General features: G+C 44.7%; 1 protein-coding gene across 1 annotated transcript in view; it reads left to right on the top strand.

The window, feature by feature from the left end:
- The first annotated feature begins 2,366 nt into the window (after window positions 1–2,366).
- Window positions 2,367–27,075, top strand: part of CALM1 (calmodulin 1) — a 153,914-nt gene continuing 129,205 nt past the window's right edge. The window contains exon 1 of the mRNA XM_056851753.1: window positions 2,367–2,374. The gene's annotated coding sequence lies outside the window, so the exon portion shown is untranslated. The remainder of the gene's footprint in view (window positions 2,375–27,075) is intronic.

Here is a 27,075-nt window from a genome sequence, read left to right as displayed (position 1 = left end):
AGATCTTTCCCTCAATCCAATAATCCTAAATGACATGAGATCCTCATCTCTTTACTTACCAAAGAGGTATTTAGTATTCTCAAAGCATATTTTTATCCCACTCTAAGGATCTCAAGTGCTGGTGTGCATGGTTATCCCCAACTCCATTTTATCTTCACAATAATCCTCTATTGTTCACACAATCCACACAATGCAGCATACAAACAAGGATAAAAGAACATGAAAGATACTGCAGACTTGGCCAACCTGAGAAATCAGCAGTGGCTGAACATGGACTGACCCAAACAGGACAACTATTTTGTCAGATTGCACAGAGAAGCCATTGAAATTCATAAACATCAGCACAACTTTAACAGAAAAGAAGAGAGTTTAAGAATGAATAAGGCTTGGCTTCCTGTCCTGAAAACCTCCAGACTAACAAAGACTTCAGTCCACAATAGCCAAACAGATTAGCCTTGGATTCCACGTGTTAACACTTCAGGATACAATGGTTCCACATTAACATACCACACCCTCATTAGCACATTATCTTGATACTTACAGGACAATGATTTGCACATTACCTTTAATACTTTGCAGGACAATGACTCAGCTCAAACCCAACCCCCTTCTGACTATATATTACTCTTCCTACACACTTGACACTGAGAGACACTGTCCTTCAGTGTTACTTCTCTGAAGATGCCTGCCTCAGCTGCTGGCGTCAGGAAAGAAAATACCAAGACCACGGTTACATAGCCCGGATAACCTACAAGAACCAATCCTCTATTTATTTGTTTTTATTACTTCATTTATATCCTGCCTCTCTCCCCAATGGGGCCCAAAGTGACTTACACCATTCTTCTCTCCCCCATTTTATCCTCACAACCCCGTGAGGTAGGTTAGGCTGAGAGAGAGTGACTAGCTTCATGGCAGAAGGCTGACTTGAACCTAGATCTCCCAGAACCTAATCTGACATTCTAACCTGTCCTGGTGCCACTGAAGCAGACCACCTGCTCACCTGTACAGACTATCTATTCATCATGATAAGCACACTTCCAGCCCAGGGAAATGAACAAGGTCACCGCTCCAGCTGCTCAACCTCTTCATTTCCATAAACAGACCGTCACATCCAACTGGATTTCAAATGTTGGTATCACTTGATAAAAATTAATTTCTCTGTCTATTTAAGCTGATTGGAAAGCCTATTGGAGTTTAGACTTGATGTACTCTTGTGGCTAGAATATGCCCTTTCTCAGGAAGCTCTTTCCTGTTAAGTGCCCTTCACTCTTCAGGCAGTTGATTGTGGTCTCCTGCATACACACAAACTATTGATCTACATAATGGCCTGGAGACCAAGGTTGCAGAGTTTGATCCATTTCCTTTAAGTAGTCCCAATCAATTGACCGTGGGGTTAGCGTACAGCAAGTGGGCTGAGAAGAGAAATCAAACACGACAGAAATCTCTCTTCCCAGGCAGACCTTTACAGTTAGATGTATTACAAGTGTTTTAAATTTATTAATGACTTGAAACCTCAGATCTGCCATTGATCTTTGACAAGGGAAGAAAAATGAGGATAAAGCATTCTCATCTCTGCTAAAAAATGAGGCCTCGTGGGAATACACAGTGAACTCCAGCTCAGTCACTACAGTTAAGGACAAGTGTCAAGTTCAATAACTTTGTAAGGAATGTCGCTACATCATGTTTAGAAGGGTAAATCATGAACTGCCCTGACCTGGGCGGGGGGCAGGTTGGCCTGGTCTCATCAGATCTCAGAAGCTAAGCAGGGTTGGCCATGGTTACTACTTGGATGGGAGACCACCGAAGAAGTCCAGGGTTGCAATGCAGAGGCGGGCAATGGCAAACCACCGCTGTTTGTCTCTTGCCTTGAAAACCCTGCAGGACTCGCCATAAGTCGGCTGTGACATGATGGCACTTTTCACCACCAAATGATGAACCTGTCATTTCTCTCTTCTGCAGTAGCCAGTTACCCTTCCTTCATACCTGGACCCAGTTCCAGCTGAGGATCCTTCCAACTTCCATCTGTCATGGCTGAAGCAATCAGAGAGGAGAAAGCAGACAGCCACCCCTCTATAGTGTCTGGACCCCACCAGCTCCATTTATCAAAGCTGCACTTTGACTTTTATATGTTGTGAAGCTTTAATACTTTTACCTTTATATAAACTGCTCTGAGCTCTTGAGTTGAAAAGTGGTGTATAAATATAAAATAAATACGTTTTATGACTGAGTGGGGAATGTATGGAGTGGTACAAGTTCAATATGCTGCTCTTTGCACCCCTTGTTTTCAGTGTTTTTACCTTAAAAATGCTGAGGGATCTTGCCCATCTGTCATACAACCTCTGTCCACTGCAGAAGGTTCTGGAACAGATTGCTGGTTGTTCACTCCTTTCAAGGAAGACACCACCCAGACCTAGTGGGCATTCCCACATCCTTCCTGTGTCCATCATGAGAACTTTCAGAGATGCCTTGCAAGCACCATACCTCCCTCAAGCATGCGGAGTCCCAAGTTATATCAGGACCATGTCGCATGGGGAGAAAAACCTTCATCCTTCCCCCCCCCCCCACATGCTGTTGTTCCCACCTAAAATGGCCCTGGGGACCTGCTGTTTACCTCGTTCAGGAAACTTGCATATACTGTGGCTCATCTTGCAGGGAGATGGCATCCATTCTTGTTGCCACTGGCCAAGCCTGAGCCAAGAGGCCCCACAAAGCTGCCAGAACTACTGAGCTTGCTTCTGGCTGCCAGCGGCCCTCCAGGGCAATGGCCCTCTGGGAAATTTCCCAGAAAGTCAAATGGCCCTGGCCAGTCTGCCCTGATGAGGCTATACTTGAAGGGGCAACAAATGTGCCCCCCCGGCCACTTTCTCTGCCCGTTCCATGATGATGAAGATGATAAAGAAGAAGAAGAGTTGGCTTTTATATGCCGACTTTCTCTACCACTTAAGGCAGAATCAAAGCGGCTTACAATCTCCTTCCTTTCCCCTCCCCACAACAGACTCCCTGTGAGGGAGGGATCTCGGTTCATTCTGTTTTGTGACAGATACCACAACGGCATAAATGGTGGAGTGTACACTTGTCTAGCTTGTTCCCTTACCATTAATGTGTGGTTTTGACATATTAGCCTTGAGGCTTTCCTGATCAGGGCTCCATGAACACAACACCACTGCAGTTCCTTCTGTGGGTTCCTCGTTAGTCCCACTCCACCTTATGAACACCACCTCACGACAACCCTGCAGTAAAATAGCTATTGTGTTGTGCTACAACACAACAATAAGCACTTTTGTGCTAAACTATGAACTGTTCATTGACCCAAGCTGTCTATAACAGTCCGGCAAAAAAAATGGGTAAGAAAACGAATACTTCACCACCCCAGGCTTGCAGCCTCACCCTCCTAAAGCTAGGGTTGCCAGGTCCAGGCTGGGGAATTCCTGGAGATTTTGGAAGTGGAGCTTGGAGAGGGCAGGTTTTGGGGAGAGGAAGGACCTGAGCAGGGCATAATGCCATAGACTCCACCCTCCAAAGTCACAATTTTTCTCCAGCAGAACTGATCTCCATTGTCTGGAGATAGTTGTAATTCTGGGAGGTCTCCAGACCTGGAAGTTGGCAACCCTACCTAAAGCCCATCCTAGCGATTCCCCCAGATCACCGCAACAAACTAGCTAAAACTAATAGCAGCCCCCACCCCCCGCTGACTCACAGTTTTGCAACTGCTGCAAGGCAGCCACAAAGCAGTGTCTGAAGTCACAACACATTCAGCCTGGCCCCCATCCAGCACCTTCAGCTCAAGGGGTGGATATGTAGACGTGTATTTTAGCAGTAAAACTGAACTAGGGAGAGGTCATGCGAAAATTCATCAGATTTAGAATGGCGACATGGTTTAACATTTTTTGTCACTGGTATGCCTTCCACGCCCTGACCTGGATGGCCCAGGCTAGCCTGATCTCATCAGATCTCAGAAGCTAAGCAGAGTCATCCCTGGTTAATATTTGGATGGGAGACCACCAAGGAATACCAGGGTTGCTGTGCAGAGGAAAGCACTGGCAAACCACCTCTGTTAGTCTCTTGCCATGAAAACCCCAAAAGGGGTCGCCATAAGTCGGCTGTGACTTGAGGGCACTTTACACACACGCCTTCCACACGTTATCTTTGAGCCTATTGAACGCATGGGGAGAAACCTACAATACCTCACAGCTTTTCTGAGGGCGCACAAATGCTGAAGCAAGGAGTATCTGCATACTTTGTTAATGATTGTTCTTTTATATGTGGAAATGCTATTAAACATCCTGTGGTCGCCCCCCTCTTTTTTGCTCTGGCTTAGACAAGATCAATACCTGAGTATCAGACAGTGATTGCATATAGAACTTGACCTTTGGCCAGTGACCTTTACCCGCTGCGCCTGCCAGTTGCTATTTGCAGTCCCCACTCTTTATGCTTCTAACCATCAGATCAATATGGCTGTATATTGGAATGAGAAAGGGCTATCATCTCTACTGGGTAAGTTGACAGAGCTGTGGCCTCCCTGGATCTAGGGATTATTTCCCCGGTAGTGTCATAAAATCATACAACATGCCCTCTGCCTTTTTCCAGGCTGCCCCTGTGGGCTCCGAGGTGGCAGCAGAACAAGAGCTGGGTGGGGCCTGTTGGTGCGAAACCAGCAAAGGGCTCTTTCGGTTACTACACCAACTCCAAAGGAGGCTGGATTATGGGAAGAAAGGCGGGCGATTCATGTCCAGGGGAAGACTGGTCATTAAGGCCAATATGAAGAGCCCTGGTGGGCCAATGGTTTGGGCCACACTCGCTGTGAAACTGACCAAATCAGCCCAGCTCTGTCCCATCTGGTCAAGGACTGAAACTGACTGAAACTCACTGTGAAATGCCTTCGGGAGGAGGGGTTGGATGAGGCGACAGACAAATGGGAGGGAGAAGTGAGAATTTCAGCGTTTGCAGAAATACAGCAGATGAAGGATGGAGATGAGTATTTTCACTAGCTAAGTTGTTGTTTAGGACACAACAAATGCTGTAAAGAGTTGGCATCCTCCCCACACCCTGTGCCTTTTATTGGTGACAACTCTTTGTCCTTTTTTTGTCCCATTATAGGCCCTTCCTGACTGACTCACAGCTCTTAATCACCGGCTGTTGCTGTCATGACGATTCAGGCCTACTTGTTGCTGATGAAAATGACTGGGATGAAGCTCTGTCATCTCACAGACATCACTTGGGGTGACTACGTAAGAAACCCCATTCCAGACACTGTGGACTTTGGGCACTTCGACTGATGAATATTTATGGCCACTCCTGAAAATTTGCCACTTAGTCTCCTGGCATTGTCTGGCACCTTTTGCCCTATTTCTCCCCAGTTTGCAGCAAATATAGTCCTTACCATTTAATTATCTGATGCACAGCAGCCAAATGAGTTTTCATGCCAATCCCATGACCACAGCGACTTTCTTCAAGATTAAAATGTCTGATTGGAATTGCAATGATTGTAGGTTTCGGTTTTGCCTGATTGTATTAGATTTGGGTCCTGAGAGCTTATTAAACTGAATTCATAATACAACTGTGGAAAGTTTACTTAACTTATAAAAAAACTTTCTGCTTTTCTTTTCTTTTTCCTTTGGAAATTAACATGTGTTGCTTTCTACAGTAACCGTTAAAAGAAACAGTGATTCCTAAATCCTGCTTCAATAAATCACAACATGGTTCCTTTCAGCTGGGTTTTTCGCTGTTGGAAGAACAAGTACTATGGAAGAGTGTTCCTGTGTAGTTCAAACATGTCTTACATGGCTTCCTTACTCCATAGGAGTCCGCAGACACTCAGGGCCAAACTAGATGCTTAGCTTGGCCCTTTAGACTGTCTTCAGATATCCTCCATCTTGTGCCCTGCCATCTGAAGTATGATAGTTATGCACACAAGTTAGGGCCAATTTCCTAACCCCAAACAGTCCTCAAACTGCTTTTTGTCTCTCTGTGCAAAAATATATGGGTTACTGGTTGGTATTGACCTCAATGGAGAAAACTGTAGGTGGGGAGGTCTGAAGTAAGGCAAAAGGCAAATGGCATGGGGAAAGAGTTATCTCCCTCTCCCCAAATGCTGTTGCTGCAATCCAAATCAAGGGCTTCCACAGTTGCTATTTGGCAGTTTAAAATGCCATTGCTCTAGCATTTCATCAGGTTTGACCCTGAGATTAGCTGTTCTTCCAGGCAAATTTAGCATCACTGATCCACAACATGGGAGTCACTTTCCCATATCATGGTCCTCCATGACTGAATGGCTGTACTGAACGATCACAGAATTGGCACTCTCCCTCCAGGTAGGATTCCAGTTTTGTAGGAAAGCCCCACACTACCTGTACTAGCCACTAGGAACAAGGGACCATATGATGGAAAAGCAGCTCCCACAGAGTTGTATGTAAATTTTAGGCTGCTCTGGAATGGCAGCATTGACCACTTCACAGGCCATTGCCATATGGGACAGACAACTACTGAACAAAGTAACCAGTGGCTGAGCATACATGAATACATGAAGCTGCTTTATACCGAGTACTGACCCTCTTAAGGTACGGACGCTCTACTCTGATTGGCAGCAGCACCAGGGTACGAGGTAGAGGCCTTTTATCTCATCTACTGTGTGTGTGTGTGTGTGTGTGTGTGTGTGTGTGTGTGTGTGTTAAGTGCCATCAAGGCGCTTCCAACTTATGGTGACCCTATGAATCAATGTCCTCCAAAATGTCCTGTCTTTGACAGCCTTGCTCAGATCTTGCAAACTGAGGGCTGTGGCTTCCTCAATCCATCTCTTGTTGGTTCTTCCTCTTTTCCTGCTTTCAGTTTTCCTAACATGATTGTCTTTTCCAGTGACTCCTGTCTTCTCATAATGTGACTGAAGTACAATAGTCTCAGTTTAGTCATTTTAGCTTCTAGGGCTATTTCAGGCTTGATTTGATCTTGAGCTCACTGATTTTTTTTAATTATTATTATTATTGGCAATCCACGGTATCTGTAACACTCTCCTCCAACACCACATTTCAAAGGAATCTACTTTCTTCCTATCAGCTTTCTTCATTGTCCAGCTTTCACACCCATACATAGTAATAAGGAATATGATGACATGAATTAACTTGATCTTGGTTGCCAGTGACACATCCTTATACTTCAGAATCTTTTCTAGCTCCTTCATGGCTGCCCTTCCCAGTCTCAATCGCCTTCTGATTTCTTGGCTGCAATCTCATCTACTACCTGATAATTTTAAATTGAGATGCTGGGGACTGAACCTTGGGACCATCTGAATACAAAGTGGATGCTAAACTGCTGAGCCATGGCCACATAAGATGTACCTGGCTTAAGAGAGGCATGTGATATATAATTTCTAAACCTAGAAGTGCAGAACCAAGAGTCTCCTATGAAGGCTATTTTCCCTATAATTAAGGGAACACAAGACCAACAGCAGTTGGTGATGAGGTGATGGATGCGCCGTGGGCCCCACTGCTGTTCACAGTGGGTTGGAGATTAGATACTGGCAAACTATTTTGCATGCACAGCTGGATATTGAGATGCAGGGTGGGATGGATACTGAAGCAAAGAGATTGCTATGGAAATCTTCCAGGTAAAGGATGAGTGCGTGGAGGCAGTGCTCTGGTATGTTCTCGTTTGGTATATGCCTTGATTCTGCTGTTTGGTGAACTGCTGGAGCCAGTCATCTGGCCTTTTCCACACTGCCAGCTGATCATATCGATGGGCCCCACCTTTCCGCTACAACATGACAACTAGTGGCTGATGTTCAAAAGTGCATTGATTTAGGGGATCAGTCTGCACAATTTGATTCCCATGGTAAGTATTTTTTTCCCCTGGGGGAATGATCCAGTGCTCAAATTATGAGGTTGAATAGGACTGTCCTCACTCCACATGATCTGGAAGTATGCCATAGAAGATTCCTAATACTGCCTATGACTGCCATTTGGTGGGGGAGATTGGTAAGAGTGGCTAAGTTATCCTTTGGGCAGTTTGTCAGCCATTATACATCTTCTCATTGAGGAACCCATGTTAAATTTCTGAGGCAACTGGAGGCAACAATATACTGAAAGGAAAGCAGCATGCAGCTTCCGAGCTGCCCTTGTTAATAAATGTTATCTCCTGGAGCTGATTTTCCAGCAGAGGAGACTGTCTTTCTGCCTGTAAAGGCAACCTTCAGTTTAAGAGCTGCTGCATGTTATAACTGTACTGCATCAGATTTGAGTGGCTGTGCTCTATTCAATCCATCAAGCACCTTTCCCAGGCAAAAAACAAAAACCAACCATACTATAGCTCCAAGAAAAAAGGAATGAAGAAAACATGCACAGAATGGTGCTTTGAACATTAGTTGAATTGCTTTGTTCTGGAAATCACATTTCATAAACAGTAAGCCCACTTTTTTTGTTGACTCACACATAGATATTCTCAGCTCGCTAGATAAACTAATTCAAAAGGGAGAAAAGAGTCAGCCTGGAGAGAAACCATAAATATCCCCCATTTTACATTTCCTATTGGCTTTGGGATACAAATTTATGTCAAATTTTCATTATGGTGTGAGTCTACAACTGAAAAGCCCCATTTGATGACACTAAATTTGAGTAATTATTTTTTCCTATGATACAGTTAAACTTAAGTCCAATAGATATTACCAGGCCATGTATCACAGTGGCAAGATCTTTTTTGCCTATAAAGGGCAGAAGCTGGTACACCAGCAAAATTAGGACAGGGGCAGCAAGCTTGCATGACAGAGTTTGACTTCAGGAAAGGTTGAACATGGGCAGATTTTAGAAATTAAGCACTGCTCTGGGATTGAAACCGCTGTTATCTGTAGTTTAGCTGAACTGGTAGATGGGAAGGGCTCAGGTATATTTAGGGTTGCCAGCTACAGGTTGGGGAATACCTGGAGATTTTTGGGGAGGGACTTAAAGAGGATGGGGTTTGGAGAGAAGAGGGACTTCAATGCCATAGTGTCCAATTGCCAAAGCAGCCATTTTCTCCAGGAGAACTGATCTCTGTTCCTGGAGATCAGTTATAACAACAGGAGATCTCCAGCCACCACCTGGAGGTTGGCAACACTATGTATGTTGTACTAGATGGCTTTGCAGGAGGGAGGGTTCTCAAACTTTGATCAGTTTATAAACATGAGTAGATTTCATATACCTGATGTGATACATTGATGGAGACCAGAATGCATTTCCTGAACAATGATAACCAGTCTTGGCACTCATACAGTGAATGCCGTAGGAGGGTATCCAGGACAAACAGCTCGACTCATTTGCAGAACTGAACATAGCCCCTTCTCTTTTTTTCAGCACAGCCCACAACTTCTTATTAACAGTTAACATCCATTTCAGATGGAACAAAGCCCACTCCCTGCTCCAACAGGACTTCCTAGAATCGTGAGAGTGGAGGAACAGACAACAATGATATTTCTTTGAGACAATGACTGAAGACTAAAGAGCTTTGCTAGTCATGTAGAGTGACAAGGTCCTCATAGGTTCAAGGCTGTTTATACGGCATGAATTGAATTACTATGGCCACTGGCTTCAACAAATAAGATCCATCATAAGCATTAATATGTGCATATGTTTAGCCTGGAGAGGAGAAAACTGAGAGGTGATATTATAACCATCTTCAAGTACTTGAAGGGCTGTCTTATAAAGGACGGTGCCAAGTTGTTTTGTGTTGCCCCAGATGGTCGGACCAGAACCAACAGGTTGAAATTAAAAGAATTTCCATCTAAACATTAGCAAGAATTTTCTAACAGAGTGGTTCCTCAGAGAAACAGGCTTCCTCTGGAGGTGGTAAGCTCTCCTTCCCTGGAGGTTTTTAAGCAGAGGCTAGATGGCCATCTGTCAGCAATGCTGATTCTATTACCTTAGGCAGTTCATGAGAGGGAGGGCATCTTGGCCATCTTCTGGGCATGAAGTAAGGGTCACTGGGGTGTGGGGGGGAGGTAATTGTGAATTTCTAGCATTGTGCAGGGTTATGGACTAGATGACCCTGGTGGTCCCTTCCAACTCTATGATTCTATGATCAAGTTTCTGCTGGCATTTCTGCTTTTAATTATTTTAGCAGATAAAGTATCTAATAAATCCTTGCCACTCTTGGTGAGCTCACATGACCTATGACTATGGTTACAAAATCCTGGAAGTTCAATGAATGAATATAAGAGCAAACCTGTCCTTCTGATATCTTTATTTAAAAAGTCCCTGTCGGTCTGCAGTAAATGACTTTGTCATGCACATTTTTTTGACCTGAGAACACATGGATATAGTTTTGTTTAAACTGGACTCTCAGATAATACACTTAAAGGTACTGTGAAAATTGCTTTCAGATCAAACAGTCTCCAACAAGGAAGAAATTAGTTTCTGTGACTTCAGAAGATCTGTAAATTAATGTTAGAAATGCTATACAAACCCATTAGAACAAATCCAGGGTGGTGCACAAATAATTACAAATAATTTAAATGGGAGACAGAAGAAGGAACCATCATGGCTCCGATCCAGCAAAAGCAGTCACTGTGAAGAAGCCAGCCCTTTCTCCGGTGTTGCAAACTTTTTGCAACCTCTGCTCCTTTTCCTTTAACATCTCCCAGACATGCAAAAAGTAAACAGGTGGATCTTTTCTTGTGCATTGCTTATCTCAGGCTCTTATTGGAGGCAAAGGCTGGAAAGTGCAAGAACAAAAGCTTGCTTAGCTGCTGACATTGATGCATCTCAACCGCTAGCATAGGACTTCTCACCCTCTACTTTTCATCTCCAAGTCAGCCCAGTTAATCTCTTGGATAGGGAGAATGGGAAGACCAGAGGTGTCTTTCCATCTTCCTGTTGTTCCCTGCTCAACGGGCTTTGCACATCTGCTTCTGACTTAATGTCTCATCACATCAAGGGTGGGTTGCCTGAGTGCTTCTGCAGCTTGCAATCTTCTGTGCTCAAGGGTCCCTGGTTCAGAACTATGGACTAAGTATGGCTGACAAAAGACCTTGTGGATCTTCAGCAGAGCAGTTCTTTCAGTGTGTTCTTTCAGTCCATCTGAGTCTGGCAGATGTAAATGGCCACACATGAAGCTACCTTATACTGAATCAGACCACTGGTCCATCAAAGTCAATATTCCAAGACACTGAAAGACTGGACAATTCTACCAACTATTTTGTCAGATTGCACAGAGAAGCCATTGAAATTCATAAACATCAGCACAACTTTAACAGAAAAGAAGAGAGTTTAAGAATGAATAAGGCTTGGCTTCCTGTCCTGAAAACCTCTAGACTAACAAAGACTACAGTCCACAATTGCCATGCGGATTAGCCTTGGATTCCACATGTTAACAGATCACTTCAGGATACAATGGTTCCACATTAACATACCACACCCTCATTAGCACATTATCTTGATACTTACAGGACAACGATTAGCACATTACCTTTAATACTTTGCAGGACAATGACTCAGCTCAAACCCAACCCCCTTCTGACTATATATTACTCTTCCTACATACTTGACACTGAGAGACACTGTCCTTCAGTGTTACTCCTCTGAAGATGCCTGCCACAGCTGCTGGCGAAACGTCAGGAAAGAAAATACCAAGACCACGGTCACAGCCCGGATAGCCTGCAAGAACCGATGAAAGTCAATATTGTCTACTTAGACTGACAGCAGCTCTCCAATGTCTCAGGGGAAGGACTTTCACATTACCTACTACCTTATCCTTTTAGCTGGAGATGTTTGGGATTGAACCTGGGACCTTTTGCATGAAAAGCAGGGGCTCTTCCGCTGAGCCATAGCCCCTCCCCTAAATTATATCTTCAGCATTAACTGATTCTTCAACCATCTGCATTTAAAAAAAAAACCCAGGGAAACATGTTGTCAGAACAAGGAAGGGGGAAGAGTCATACTTGGGCAGTTTCTCTTGCACGTCAGGACAATTTCACACCACTCTACATTTCATACTCTAAATTTGGTTGTCATGCTCTTGCTAATTCCCCCCCCCCCCAGAGGCACACATAAGTCCAGTCTTTGTGACATATCATGGGGTGGAGCTATGGCTCAGTAGTAGAGTATCTGCTTTGCATGCAGAAGGTCCCTGTTTCAACCCGCAGCCTCTCCAATTAAAAAGATTTAGTAGGCAATGTAAAAGATCTGTGCCTAAGACCCGTTAAACCTGCTGCCAGTCAGAGTAGACTAGAGCCCCCAACATGGTGCCTGTGGGTGCCATGGTTCCCACCAGTACCTTTCCTGGTGCCCATCATGTATTTTTAGAATGTTGGTGGGGCCGGGTGGGCTCTGCAACTCTTCTAAATTGCCATTGGAGATTTGATTGGCTGTAGCCCAGGCTAGCCCAATCTTGTCAGATCTCAGAAGCATAGCAGGGATGGCCTTGGCTAGATTTGGATGGGAGAACAGCAAGGAATACCAGGGTCGTAACTAGGGTTGCCAACCTCCCGGTACTAGCTGGAGATCTCCTGCTATTACAACTGATCTCCAGTCGCTAGAGATCAGTTCACCTGGAGATCAGTTCACCTTGAAGTCCCTCCCCTCCCCAAACCCCACCCTCCTCAGGCTCTGCCCCTGAAACCCTTGTATTGGCAAACCACCTACAAACTTCTCTTGCCTTGAAAACCCTATGGGGTCGTCATAAGCCAGCTGTGATTTGACAGCGCTTTCTACAACCACCACCACAGATTTTTAAAAATATTGCTTTGGAAGCAGTTGATTCCGCAACCCAAGGATCTTCCCTATATTACTAAAGGTAAGATGTGGCAGCCATTTTATAACTGGTTATGGCTCCTACAGCAGCCATTTTGTGGTAGCCATTGTGTGGCTGTACCCATCACAAAAGGCACTAAAGTTGCCTGCAGGTTCAAAAAGGTCGGGGTATAGACAATGCCAGCCTTGATAGGCCATGTGGTCCAACACATTACATGGCAGATTCATGTGATTGCATCTGTGATAGACCATTCACACATGCAAATCATAATTTGTTGTTGCTATCATTGAATGAGGATCATGTACATGTGCGAATCAACAAATTAACTCTTTTTATGAAGGTGGTTGGCTGGCAGCTAAATGGGAGCAGTAAGAAACAGTCAACACAGATGAACACTAAAGACAAGCTCAGCGAAGGACACTCCCAGATGACTGCAATGAGGCTAATGAGCTCCAGCAGGCAGAGAATGCTGAGTCAGGGTAAAGCGCAGCAGCTGATCCACTTCAGGGCTATTTAAGCAGGCTACTGTGGCTGACTCATTGGAGGAACAATGTGTTGCCACTCCTCTGTGGTGGCTGTTTCTGAGACTATGACCCCTCATTTGGATTACACATTTGGTATTGCTGCTTGGAACCAGAAGACAACCGGCATTTGACTTGGACAGCTCTGACCATTAGGGCTGTCAAAAAAAAAAAAATTCGGTACAGTTCGGATTCGGCCGAATTTGACCCTTGTGGGGTCGGTACGGTCCGAAGTCCGAACTCCCCCGCTTCGGATCCCCGGTAATTCGGGGGGATCCGGAGTTCGGGGGAAAATTCGGCCGAAGCGCGCCTTCAGGGATTCCCTGAAGGCGCGCGGGGGCCCTTTAAACTGATCTGAGCCTCCCAGCTGGGAGGCGCAGATCAGTTTAAAGGGCAGCCCGCCCCCCTTCAGCGGGCTCCGCTGGAGAGGCGCGGGCTGTCATTTAAACTCATCTGAGCCTCCTGGGCGGGAGGCTCAGATGAGTTTAAATGACAGCCGCGCCTCTCCAGCGGAGCCCGCTGGAGAAGCGCGGCTGCCCTTTAAACTCATCTGCGCCTCCCGGGCGGGAGGCGCAGGTGACTTTAAATGACAGCCGCGCCTCTCCAGCGGAGCCCGCTGGAGAGGCGCGGCTGCCCTTTAAACTCATCTGCGCCTCCCGGGCGGGAGGCGCAGATGACTTTAAATGTCAGCCGTGCCTCTCCAGCGGAGCCCGCTGGAGAGGCGCGGCTGCCCTGGCGCGGCTGCCCTTTAAAGTCATCTGCGCCTCCCGGGCGGGAGGCGCAGATGACTTTAAAGGACAGCCGCGCCTCTCCAGCGGAGCCCGCTGGGGAGGCGCGGCTGCCCTGGCGTGGCTGCCCTTTAAAGTCATCTGCGCCTCCCGGGCGGAAGGCGCAGATGACTTTAAAGGACAGCCCGCCCCCCTTCAGCGGGCTTCCCTGAAGGGGGGCGGGCTGTCATTTAAACTCATCTGTGCCTCCCGGGCGGGAGGCGCAGATGAGTTTAAAGGGCAGCCCTCCCCCCTTCAGCGGAGCCCGCTGAAGGGAGGCGGGCTGCCCTTTAAACTGATCTGCGCCTCCCAGCTGGGAGGCGCAGATCAGTTTAAAGGGCAGCCCACTCCTTTCAGCGGGCTGCCCTGAAGGGGGGGCCGAATTGGCCGAATTTATTCGCGAACTCCCGAACTCGCTGAATTCGGCCCCCCCCCGTTGCCCGCCAGAGTTGAGTTCGGATCCGTCCGAACTGAAAATCACCGAATCAGGGGAAATTCGGTTGATTTTCAGTTCGGACCGAACCGAATTGACAGCCCTACTGACCATGCCTCTGGCCCTTAGACCTGCTGCTGTACAGGACACTCAGATTACAGGGGGCAGGTGTTGGCTTGGCACCTTGTTCAGTACAGCCAGATGTAAACACAACTAAGCTGAAAGTGACACTGTGATGCTGATGGTGGATGGGAGGGCCAGTTAGATGGGTGGCCTAGCCAGTGAGTGAGTAGCCCAGACAGTAGGCTGCCCAGTGAGGGAGTGGGGGACGACGACAAAGAGGGTGGAATCTCCCCCCCCCCAATGTCCCTTGCTTGTCCTTAACTAATTTCCCTCTGTGAAATATGTCTGGTAGGAAAAACGCTGATTCTAAAAGCAAAAATTTATAGCTCAATGTAATGTGAGTAACTTGTAATAAAAATCAAAACCAGTTTAAGTAAGATTTGACCTTTGCTTACATCGAACATAATTACAACTTTTCCAAATCACCATATTGAATGGCTGCACTGATGGCATGGCTCCAATGCTGATAACTGGGCAATTTTACCTTTTGGAAATCACATCACAGAGATAAGTGGCATACTCTTTCATCAGAAAAGTTCAGACCTGTCTAGTGAAAGTCTACTGCTGGCCTCATGCCTTTTATTTAGCATAAGGCTTTGAAGAATCCAGATTTAAAGATTAGTTTTTAAGTGTATATTTATTCAGTCGCTGATTCAAGGAGGAACTTCAATTTGAAAACGTGCCATTCATGCAATCAAGTCTGCATGATTGTGAATTGACAGTAATGTCTTTGGGTCAAAATACATTAGATGTAATCCTACTGACTCTTCATTGTATGTTTGTTTTTTACTGATTGCAAGCATCAAGGATACTGCATATCAGAATTTATTGAATGGAAAAAATAAAAATTGAAATTTTAAGTGGAAAGAGGATTGGTCTTTCATTGTTCAAAGAGCCATACAGAGATGTCAACCACATAGGTATAACCAATAGCTCCAGCACCATCAACCATCAGGATCAAACTTGGGTCATGAACAGAGCTTTTGCTGCAGTACTGCAGCTTTATCATTCTGTGCCATGAGGCTTATTCCGACTGGCCCAAAAATTATGTTTGTAACAAAGCTGCCTTGTTTCCAGGCCAGCTTGTGATGATAAAGCCCTAGTTTTGGTTTTGGATATGTCTCTCCAGGTAGCCTTGGCCAAACCTGAGCCATCTCAAAGCACAGTTGTACACATTATATACTTTGCTCCTATTTCTAAAGCATTTGATGCACTAAGAAATGCTGTAGAATTTTTTAAAGGCATCAGTCTATTATGTTTGCAAAAGGACGTGTTTATTTAACTCTCTTCCATTCCCTACCCTCTGCAGTGCTAGAGAGAAGATTCAAGAAAATCTTTTATGAACAAAAAAAAGAAAGAAATAGAATCAATCGAGGTCCAGGTTTCCCTGACCCAGCTTGCTTTCCCTGCAGGCAGATGGCAGCTCTGGGAACCTAATTTTTCAAACATTACATTTAGATTTAGATCAGGACTATGGCATGGGGGGAGGGACTTCTGCCTCCCTCCTGCACCATTTTCCCTATTTGAAACAGCCTCAGGAAGCATTAGTTGGAGAAACTGGCTCTTGCAGTTTCTTGAAACTGCCCATATTACAGCTGACAGATGTGAGACAATTCCAGATTAGCATTGCCCAGAAAGGAGAGTCTTATTAATGAGCATTGACCAACAGAGTAAAGAGGAGGGTACTTTTTAACTTCTGGGTTTTTTAAATTCCCCATCTAAAGTGTACATATTTTCTTACAAACTTGGGGGTTATCCCAGGTTTGCAGAAACAAATACCTAGTCCAGGACGCTCACACACACCTTGTGGTATTTTGAAGCATATGCAGTAGAAAAGAGCAAGAGTCCAGCAGCACCTTAAAGACTAACACAATTTCTGGCAGAGTATGAGGTTTCGTGAGTCACAGCTTATAAATATTTTTGTAAATCATAAATCGTGTACATTTGTAATTACCTACTGCCTGTATGAAAAACATGGGTAAAATAATCTGATCCCTAATGAGTTGCCATGGAATATTCTCACGATAATTTCCATCCTGGTAGCTGACGATGGCATTTTACAGCTCCCTTGAACTGGGCTGACCTGTGTGAACAGGCAGCTTGCAAGAGAGTGGTGGATACGCAAACAAAGCCTATTGGATTTGAGACAGAAAAGGGCCCTGCATTGATCTAGCAACCAAATGCTGACTAACTCACAGTTGCTGATTTTCCAGCAGCTGAGGGCCAAAGTACACGTGATAGCATTCTCATGACTCCACAGGGACACAGCTGCCATTTTAAAGGCACTCTTGTTCCACCCCCACTATGCCTTATCAGTAGGCTTACCAGGTCCCTCTTCTCCTCCGGCGGGAGGTTTTTGAAGTGGAGGTGAAGTGAGATTGCACTTGCGGCCACGCCAACATGATCGCATAACTTCCGGTTTACACCCGGAAGTGCCGTATCGCAAGGGGCCTTTATAGGGTTGCCAACTGCCAGGTAGTAGCAGGAGATCTCCTGCTAATTATGTCCAGCCGATAGAGATCAGATCACCAGGGAAAAATGGCCGCTTTGGCAATTGGACTCTATGGCATTGAAGTCCCTCCCCTCTCCAAACCCTGCCCTCCTCAGGCTCTGCCCCCCAAAGCTCCAGGTATTTCCCAACCCGGAGCTGGCAACCCTACTGATTAGTCATTTTAAAGTCATTTTAAAATGACTAATCAGTAGGGTTGCCAGCTCTGGGTTGGGAAATACCTGGAGCTTTGGGTATTGTGGAAGCCATAAGGACACCGTCACATCTAGTTTAGCCCTGAGTGTGGCACTATGTAATTCCTACTTTTCTCATTCTCTTTTGCAGCTTTAGAATCTCATGAGGGTGCTGGAAGGCTATAGTTAGGGTTGCCAGGTCCCTCTTCGCCATCGGTGGGAGATTTTTGGGGCAGAGCCTGAGGAGGGCGGGGTTTGGGGAGGGGAGAGACTTCAATGCCATAGAGTCCAATTGCCAAAGCGGCCATTTTCTCCAGGTGAACTGATCTCTATCAGCTGGAGATCAGTTGTAATAGCAGGAGATCTCCAGCTAGCACCAGGAGGTTGGCAACCCTAGCTATAGTACAGTGGCAGGGTTTGTTCTTTATACACCGCAGATTCCAGGTTCTGTAGCTCTATAGCATTACGTTCTGCTGAGATCCCTCCGTTCTCCAAACCCTGCCCAAACCAGGCTCCACCCCCAAATTTCCAGAATTTCCCAACCTGAGGTTGGCAACCCTAATTAGCACTGTTGTTTTTAAAAGGGGAGGGGGTAGAGGATGAGTCCAAGTGCCTCCTGCTCTTGAAGCATCCCTGCCAGCTGGAGTAAAAAGCATCAGGTTCAACAGGCCGGTGGCGAGGTCTGGTGAATGGCGTTAGCTTGGGAAGTCTGCTATCAGGAGCAGCAAAATGAAAGAAGGGATGATGAGAAAGCTAGGAAAAGGTTACAGTTTCAATCAGGGATGGGGAAAAAACCCCTTATTATTGCACAAGGGCCTAGGAATGGAGCACACAGCAATTGCTACTTTGCATTGCTTTTCCCTAGTGATTTAGGGCAATAACCATTCCATGTTCAATTTCACAATGTAAAGAATAACCAAAAATAACCCCCCTTTGATTACCCTCTCAGCATCTACAGGCTGGTTCTTCCCAGGAGATGTTCAGAGGATAAAATATGTGCCTCTTCTCCTCTCCCCCCACCTCTTTCAATTCTCTTTCAAAAGAAGCCTCGGCTTTAGTTTCATTAAACATAATGGCCTGAGATTGCTATGAATGTTCCTTTCAGTTTCTCATGTACTATTGCCTGTGTGCAGGGAAATCCTCTTCCTAAAAGCCTCCATTCTCTGCATTGTGCCTGCTGATGGAACGATTAAGTAGGAACTATATTTTGGAAATGTGCTGTGGGGCGAGCTTGTGCCCTTGACTCATCACTTCAGTGAAGACCTCTTCACCCCGCAGTTTCAGTGTAGCTTCTCTACTGAATCTCCTAGAGCAATTTACAAAGGGGTAAAGCCAGATTTAACGTGCAAAGTAGTAAAACTACTACAAACACATTTCAGATAACATATAGTCGCAACAACAGTGTTTGAAGATAATACCAGCAGAGAATAGAGGGGAATGTTCTTAATTAACATGGTTATGCCTGATAGTAGTCATAGAGAATAAAGAGTACATCCCCATACACCAGTTTAAAAAACAGATTAAACTGTCACCACGAAGTAACTTTTGCCTGTCATTTCTGTTTTTGTGGTAAAGCATTCATATAGGAAGACTGCAGGTTGAACACAAAAGTGCTAGTTTTCTCAGGACACATTTGAGAGGGGAAATCATATTTGTTTGTTACAGCCAAAAAGGTCTTGTTGTACCTGAAAGACTAGCACATCTCTTGTGGCATAAGCTTTCACTAGCCTGAAAGTTATCCTCACTTGGCAGTAATATGTGTACAAACAGAAAAATGGGAGCGGGGTATTTTAAAGTGAGGAAAGAAGGTAATCGGATAGATAAATGTGTGACATTTCTGCAAAGCACAGTTAGGCACAAGATATAGTAAAAAAAAAAAAATTCAAGCAGATTTAGTATGGAATACCCCCCCATGAGCTGGCAAGAAGATTAATTATACACACACACAAACAGGGGACCTAGAAGGACTTGTGGAGAGCATCTAATTTTCCCCTCGCCCACTATTTCATCTTTCCCTTCTCTGAAAGACTCCATAGCCTGACCCTTTCCCGTGCTTCCCTTTTGCCTTTCAACCCACCAGCCAACCTACCTTTATCTACCCCTCTGTTTTCAGCTTTTCCTCCTTCCCTCCCCTCTTTACAAGAAATCTATGGCCCAGTTCCATGCTGCCAGCCACTGGGACTCTCCCAGGCCTATGGACATGCAGGTGGCACTTCACTTTCCCCTGTATCCCACTCCCCACACTATTCCCTCTTTTCCTTCTCCTGGCAATCCCCATATGCTCGCCTTTCTACTACTGGCTCTTTCCCTTCCCTGAAAGTCCTCATAGCCTGTCCCCTTTCCCTGCTTTCTTTTCTCCTTAGATTTCATGCTTTTCTGCAAACCTGGAGCTTTTCCCATGTTTGTAAAAATAACTGTCTTGTCTGTTCATAGCTCCAGTCTCTGGATTTAAGTATCCACAGATTTTGCCATGTTGAGAATTAGATATATTGATGATTATGATATAAAAACATCCACAGATCCACTAGCTCTGTAGTATAATCTAGCCATTTCCTGACCCAACCTAGAAGAAACTTTAGTATCACGTGTGCATGTGAAGTCCAACTTAGGGACAAACCAGACAGGTGTGGAACTTCTTAAATATATGATGTATAGTCCTCATGTCTCCCACTTTCCACCCCAGTCCTGCTGCTGAGATGCGTGCTGGCTGTCCCATGCTTATTCCCAGGCATGCACAGGAACAATTCAATCAGGACAACAGTAGGTAGGGACAGGTGTTTTAAGGATTTCCAGCTGTGGTGCACAATTTTCCCACTTCCCTCTCCTGTGTCAATCCAAAATGTCTCACATGTAGCCGATCAGTACATCTAAATTTCCGAAGCAGAAAAAGTTAGCCCGGAGCACATTGATCATCCTTGAGCCCATCCCTGATAATGTCTTTCTGATGAGACTGGACATTATTTGGAATTAACCATGGTCGTGGTGATGTTATGTTGGGGTATTTTAGGTGATGCACCAAATTAATTTTACTTTTGACCCTAACATGATGACTGGAAACTAGACCGCCCTCTGTAAAAGCTGCATCAAAGACACTTAATTAAACCTGACATTCAAAATCAAAGGGTGTTTGAAAAGTGTGTATCAGTAGACTGGTAGAGCATGGTAAACAACATGCTATTTTTCAAATTAATTAGAAGGAAGGGATTGAAGAAGAAAATGGGAGAGATAAAAATGCTGTTTATGATGGAAAGTCATGTTGAGTTTTCAAATTAAATGAGCATGCACTGGGGATAGGGGAAAGTCTGACAAAACTGTGGTGAAGATAAATATCTGCCTTCTGTCCTAGACACCGTATCGTTTCCATGTGGGGTGGCAGTGTTTGTGAGTATGCATTGTTATCTACTAACAACATTTGTGGGAGACAAGAGGAAAGCCCCAAGGCTATGTTTTGTGGTGGGGCCTGAATTACATCTCTGGGGGCCTTTCACAGCCACTAAGAGCTCAAACTGTGAAAAGTGATGGCATCACTATACCGAATAGCCAATGGTATTATGACAATATCATCGGGGATAAACAAAGCCAATTCAAAATGCAGGCAATGATTCCTGTCGTATTGCGGTCAGTCTAGATTGGCAGAGGAGGAAAACAAAACGGTGTTTGAACACATATTGGGGGAAGAAAGGGAATACAGCTGCTATTGTGGCTGCTTCTGCCACCTGCTAGGGGACCTCCACTGTTCAACCTAATTTTGTTGAACTTTAACCGCAAGGTTTTCCTCTGGTTCTATTGTTTTGCCTCAATCTACCACTGCCTTGTGTATTCCTGTGGAACCATATTGGTCCTTAGGCTTGTTTCTATATGAACATATTGTAGTCTATTGTATGTCCTTTTCAATTGTTGTATGGTTTTGCATGTGAGTCTCTTTATTGATGTTACTATTTTGTATATAACTTGATAATAATGTTTAATACGCATATTAGAATTTGTGGTCTATGTTGCTGTTTCTTTTTTTGCTTAATACCTGCTAGGGGCTACCTACCACTCAGACAATTAATGCCCTTTTCCTTGTCATGAGTAATATGAGGGGCCTTTTGCCATTGTTTTCAGGACCCACTGTCAAGAGAGAAGCCATCTTCTGAGGAAAGTTCCGCTTAATGCATTTTTGTTGCTCTGATCTGTTAGCAGCAGGTGTTGGCCACCCCCTACCCCCCGCCATGGATGGTTAGTGCATCAAAATCATCTCTCAGACCTACTAATTAGTTCACCAGTTTCAGCTGGGTAAAGAGAGGAGGAGGAAAACTTGCTCTTCTTCCTCAGATCCCTCAGAGACAGCTGAATGATTGGCTGGAGAGGGCCAGGAGGTTTATGACCTACATTTCTATAAAATGTAGTCTATGCTATTTAGCCATATTCCTATCCCATTTCCTTCTACTTCCCTTTCCCCCGTCCCTGTTACCTGCTTTGCCTTATGCTACAGCTGCATGGAATTATGCTGCTTGCTTGGGACTTGAACTTGCCAGAATTCTAAGTTAAGATCTGTGCTGCTAAGACCTTATCCAGTAAATGTATCTAGAATGTTAGTTTTGTTATTTTCAACATACTCAAACCTACCACTGGAACTATATTGGTTTTTTAAAAATCTTTAATTCCTCCAATAAAGCTTTATTTTGCTTTTTGATATGGTGGAGTGAGTCTTAACAGACCAAACCCAGCTTAAACGTGGTTATCACAGAGAGGCTTACTCCAGGGTCTTAGCTTGGAGACAGGGGAACTAGTCCCTGAGACCAAGGCAGGTCAGCCTTGACACCCTCCAAAAAACACAAACAACCCTCAAAATCATGCAGAGTGTTTCAGTTTAGCCCTGCAGCCACACATACCCCACCCAATGGAAATTTTCTTATTGATGAACAAAGATGTGTGTATATAACAGCAGAACGTTTTGACAAATCTTGAGGGAGAAGTTCCTTTTAGTGGCATCCCTTTGGTCAGCCTCCTTTCATTTGAGTTTTGATACTGTCTTAAAATGAAATCTCTAGCAACATCAATTTACTTTAGAGGCAAGAGGAAATGATTGTTTAATATTCACAGATTCACCACTCACAATCACTCCACCCTCTGATGACTAGGAGGCAAGTGACACTTGGTTCACACCAAAGCTGACCAGTGGAAGCACAGGTGGTAGAAAGTACAGTCACGTTGCAGCCAACTTATGGTGACCCCTTAGGGTTTTCAAGGCCAGGGGCATTCAGAGGTGGTTTGCTATTGCCTGCCTCTGTGTAGTGACCCTGGACTTCCTTGGTGGTTTCCCATCCAAATACTAATCAGGACCAACCCTGCTTACCTTCCGAGATCTGACAAGATTGAGCTAGCCTGGGCAAAGGGCATGTATTAAAAAATATGCCACAGCAGTGGGGGGAGGGAATACTGTGTCTAAACTCCCTTTATAAATGCAATGTCACCCGTAATAATGGACACTAGGATCGCAGTTCTGTAACTCCCCTAGCTTAAAAACCAGTATACAATGTTAACTTTGTAAAAGGTTCTGAATCTTCCACAATTTAATTTCTACGGTTGGGGAAAATATCCACATCCCAAATGGTTTGGGCATATTGAGCTTCTTCTTTTCTGGAGGCACCTACTAGAGCTTCTTGTTTCCTGAATCTGGAGCACATTCCTTCACACTCAAACCGTCTCTTGTGATAGGGTCTATGTTTGCAGTAGCCTCTGTCTATGTCTGCATCATCCACTATCTTCAGGAGCAGTCCCGGATATCGGCTTTCTTTCATGTGAGCAGCCGCAGAGGTGCCACCCAAGCGTGACAGTTCACCAGCAGCTGCCAAAACAGCTGTAGAGAAGGCTTCTGGAAGGGGAGGTGATATCTGATTCAAGCAATTAAGTCAATTCAATTTGCAGTTATTAACAGTAAACATAATTATACCGGCATGTTAACCTTGCTACCTCCCAATAAGCGTGGCAATCAGAGGCTGATTGAAACTAAAGATGCAATTATTCAATAGCAGATGTGAACATGGCGAGATGCTTGTGCAACATGAAATTACAAAGCCTTGGGAAGTAATGCTCAGCTTTAATTAAGTTCTATCCCTGGAGAAAGCTGGACGTCAACCAAGGTCCATGGATGGACCACAGCCCCGGTCACAGAGGACACCAACCATGCATGGGTCATAGAGTTTGAGCCGTAACTTTTTAAAATTTTAATTTTTGTTTTATTTCTTTGCATACATGCACACAGATTTTGAAGAAGACCCCATCCAAACGGGGGGCTAGGTTTAGAACTCTTGCATAATGTCAGATAACAAACGACATAAAGCAGCTTCACGCAGCTTTCCTAGGTGCGATTAAAAAAATATATCTTCAATGAGTTTTATGTTTTCAAGGACACGTAGCCCATTCCCCCCCATAATAGATACTGTTACTTTGTTTATAATCTCCTAGAGCAGTGGTTCTCAACCTTTTTTGCTCCATTCCCCCCTTTCATCATTGTTCAGAATATAATTCCCCCCTTCCCACTCTAACTCAAAATTAAAAACAAACTACAATTTTACAGATCGTACATAATCTACAGGACATCATACTTTGCTGAATAGTGGTCCTAATTTCCCCCCTCCAGAACCCTAAAATCCCCCCCTGGGGGGGAATTCCCCCCTTGTTGAGAACCCCTGATCTAGAGCAAAAAATAGCTTTTCCTCATGCAGGGCCACTTATGGCACAAGGTAAATAATGAATTATGACAACAATGGCCAGTTTTTTATCTGGAAGAAAAAAACACAAAAATCATGATTAAAGTGATTGATTGATTGATTGATTGATCACACAAATCATGAGTGGTCACAATAATTAAATGGAGTTTATGATACCGCACGCTATTATTGTAATAATAGCCAACATAAAAGTTTTCATACATTTTCAGAATAGCTTCTCCCAAAGGGGAAAAAAAATATTTTGTTCACTTTGCTTCTCTTCCCTTGAGACTGGTCTGTAAGTTTGTGCAGCTTTCAAAAGATCTTTTCATTAGCTGAATATGGCATTTAGACAGCACAGCACTGGATATGAATTACAATTTAGCTGCAAGCTGTAAGCTCATATTAGTCAGGCCAAGCAAATGCCCCTTTGGAAAGCCAACTCATAGGTTAAATCTTAAAATATGGTGATTGCTGGAATTATTTATTTATTTGTTTATTCATAATGTATGGTATTTATAGTCCGCCTTTCTTGAAGGGACTCAAGGTGGATTACACAGAATAAGTCAATACAGTCAACAGAATGGGAGATCCAAAGGTCAGTGCAACTGGATTTGACTCAGAACAATTCAGAAATCTGAAACAGAGGTGAAGCAAAACGCAAGATAATTTTGAAATATATGCATAAAAAATGTCAGGTTCATTATGCAAGTGAGTGAGGATTTGAACCTGGGTCTCTCAGATCCTAGGTTGACATTCTAGCCACTACACCATACTGGAAATGTAATGGGCCAGGATATGGTCTGCAGGTAGGGTTTCCAGGTGCCCGCTAATGGAGGGCAAACTTCTGGGGATTCTAGCTGCTGCCTGCTGAAACTTCGCTGTTCGGCGGCAGGTGGAATCAGGCCAGCCGAAATGAGGGAAGTGATCGGCGTCCATGAGTGACTACGTCACTTCCAGCACAATATGGAAGAGCCGGCATCGCACTGGGGGGACACTTTATCACTTTCCCAAAAACTCTATGGAAACCATAGAGGGACCTGGCAACCCTATCTGCAGATCCATGATGCAGTGACATTGTTGAAGAGAGGAAGCAACTCTGGGTCTGGTCAGTGTCTGTATGAGAGTTCTGAGAATCCTAGGTAGAAATATAAAATTTCTAGAAATTCCTTTCTCTTTCACTCATGGGAAAGGTCTAATTGTGTGGAAGAGTAGCATTTGTAATGCAAATACACATTTATGTCAATTATTTAATTCCCTGCCCTTCAGTATTCGGTGGCTTGCAAAAAGACTGAAAACATTTCAGCTGGTGTTTTGTAGGCTTACAGGAAGCAATCCCAAGCAAGCTTCCTCGGGAGATGGTGGGCTCTCCTTCTTTGGAGGTTTTTAAGCAGAGGCAAGATGGCCATCTGACAGCAATGCTGATTCTGTTAACTTAGGCAGATCTTGAGAGGGAGGGCAGGAAGGGTTGCGTCAGTGCTTGGCTTTCGTGGTCCTTTCTTACATGGCCAGGGAAATGCCAATTGCCACTTTGGGGTCAGGAAACAGTTTTCCTCCTGACCAGTTTGGCCAGGGATCTTGGAGGGGTTTTTGGGGGTTTTTTGGCCATCTTCTGAGTATGGAGCAGGGGTCACTGGGGGTGCAGGGAGGGGAGCTAGGTGTGGATATCCTGCATTGAGCAGGGGGTTGGACTAGATGACCCTGGAGGACCCTTCGATTCTATGATTCTATGATTCGAAGTCTCTTGGGAAGTCCCATTTTTATGGAAACATTTCTACTCCCAGGAAAGTGTTCTTAGGATTTCAGCCTTACATGTGAAATAAGCCTTAGGATTCTTGTTTTAATGCAAGGGAACCCCAACAAAATCAAACCAAAATAAAACACCCTTCTTCTTGGCTGTGCCAAAGACACATTACTAGTACATAAAAAACAATTATTGGGAAAGAAGTCAATCCAAACAAAATGCAAAACAACTGATGCGCAACCATCAAAGCAGACAGCAAGATATACTGTATGTTGCCACTCGCTGCTTTGTAACAAGGTAAAATATTCATCAGTTCTGTGATCCTTTGCACCGGCCTTTGACAGGTACAGACAGGCAGCAAGAAAGGACTTCCCATAATTGAAGAAAATATGGATCATCCTGAAGGCAATGACAGTGAACCCTTCCTTTCTACATTGCATTATGCTTGTGGAAGTGAAGCTTCGGACTCTCATTGGGTAGGATGGTGAGGTGGCTTAGAATGTTTGGTTGCAAAACAGTTTGCAGAGAAGTTTCTATGTGGAAAGGGAAAGTTGTCAGTTTGGCTGGGAGACAAATCTCACACTAATATGCTGAGGAGCTGAGAAGAAGGCCCAAGATGTATGAAAGCTAAGGCACAGGGAACCCACAAATTGGAAGGAAGAGGCACAATAGTGAGTGGACTGAGAAAGAGAAACCTTGAAGAAGGCTTGGTGGAAGATGAGGCTTTAGGCAAGCATGTTGCCGGTAAGTCCCTCCACCCTCCACTGGTTGCCAGTGGGTACCTGGCAATCCTATGGTTGGTCTAGTGTTCCTTTTATGAATATACACATACACATACCTTTATAGGCATAATTATGTTATGAATATAGTTAAACTAGGTTAACTGAAGGCAACCCTCAGCATGTTCCTGAGTAGGGTTGCCAACCTTCAGGTAGGGCCTGGAGATCTCCCAGAATTATAGGAGATCTCCAAGCCATGAAGATTGGTTCCCCTGGAGAAAATGGCTGCTTGGAAGGTGGATTGTACTGCATTATACCCAGCTGAGGTCCATCATCTGGCAACCCTGCTAATCATGTGTAAAATGTAATGTGTATTTGATGCCTCAGGCAGGTAAGACACTTGCAAATCCCCTTTGTTTCCTTCACATTTCTGTTCCCAAATGAATTTCTTCTTGTATCTATAACTCCCATGAGGGTGTCAGAATAGGGTTGCCAGGTCCCTCTTCGCCACCGGCGGGAGGTTTTTGGGGCGGAGCCAGAGGAGGGCAGGGTTTGGAGAAGGGAGGGACTTCAATGCCACAGAGTCCAATGGACAAAGAGGCCATTTTCTCCAGGGGAACTGATCTCTATCGGCTGGAGATCAGTTGTAATAGCAGGAGATCTCCATCTACTACCTG

This window comes from Euleptes europaea, chromosome 6, assembly GCF_029931775.1.
Source record: "Euleptes europaea isolate rEulEur1 chromosome 6, rEulEur1.hap1, whole genome shotgun sequence".
NCBI classification, from domain to species: domain Eukaryota; kingdom Metazoa; phylum Chordata; class Lepidosauria; order Squamata; family Sphaerodactylidae; genus Euleptes; species Euleptes europaea.
This window is presented reverse-complemented; position numbering and strand designations above follow the sequence as displayed.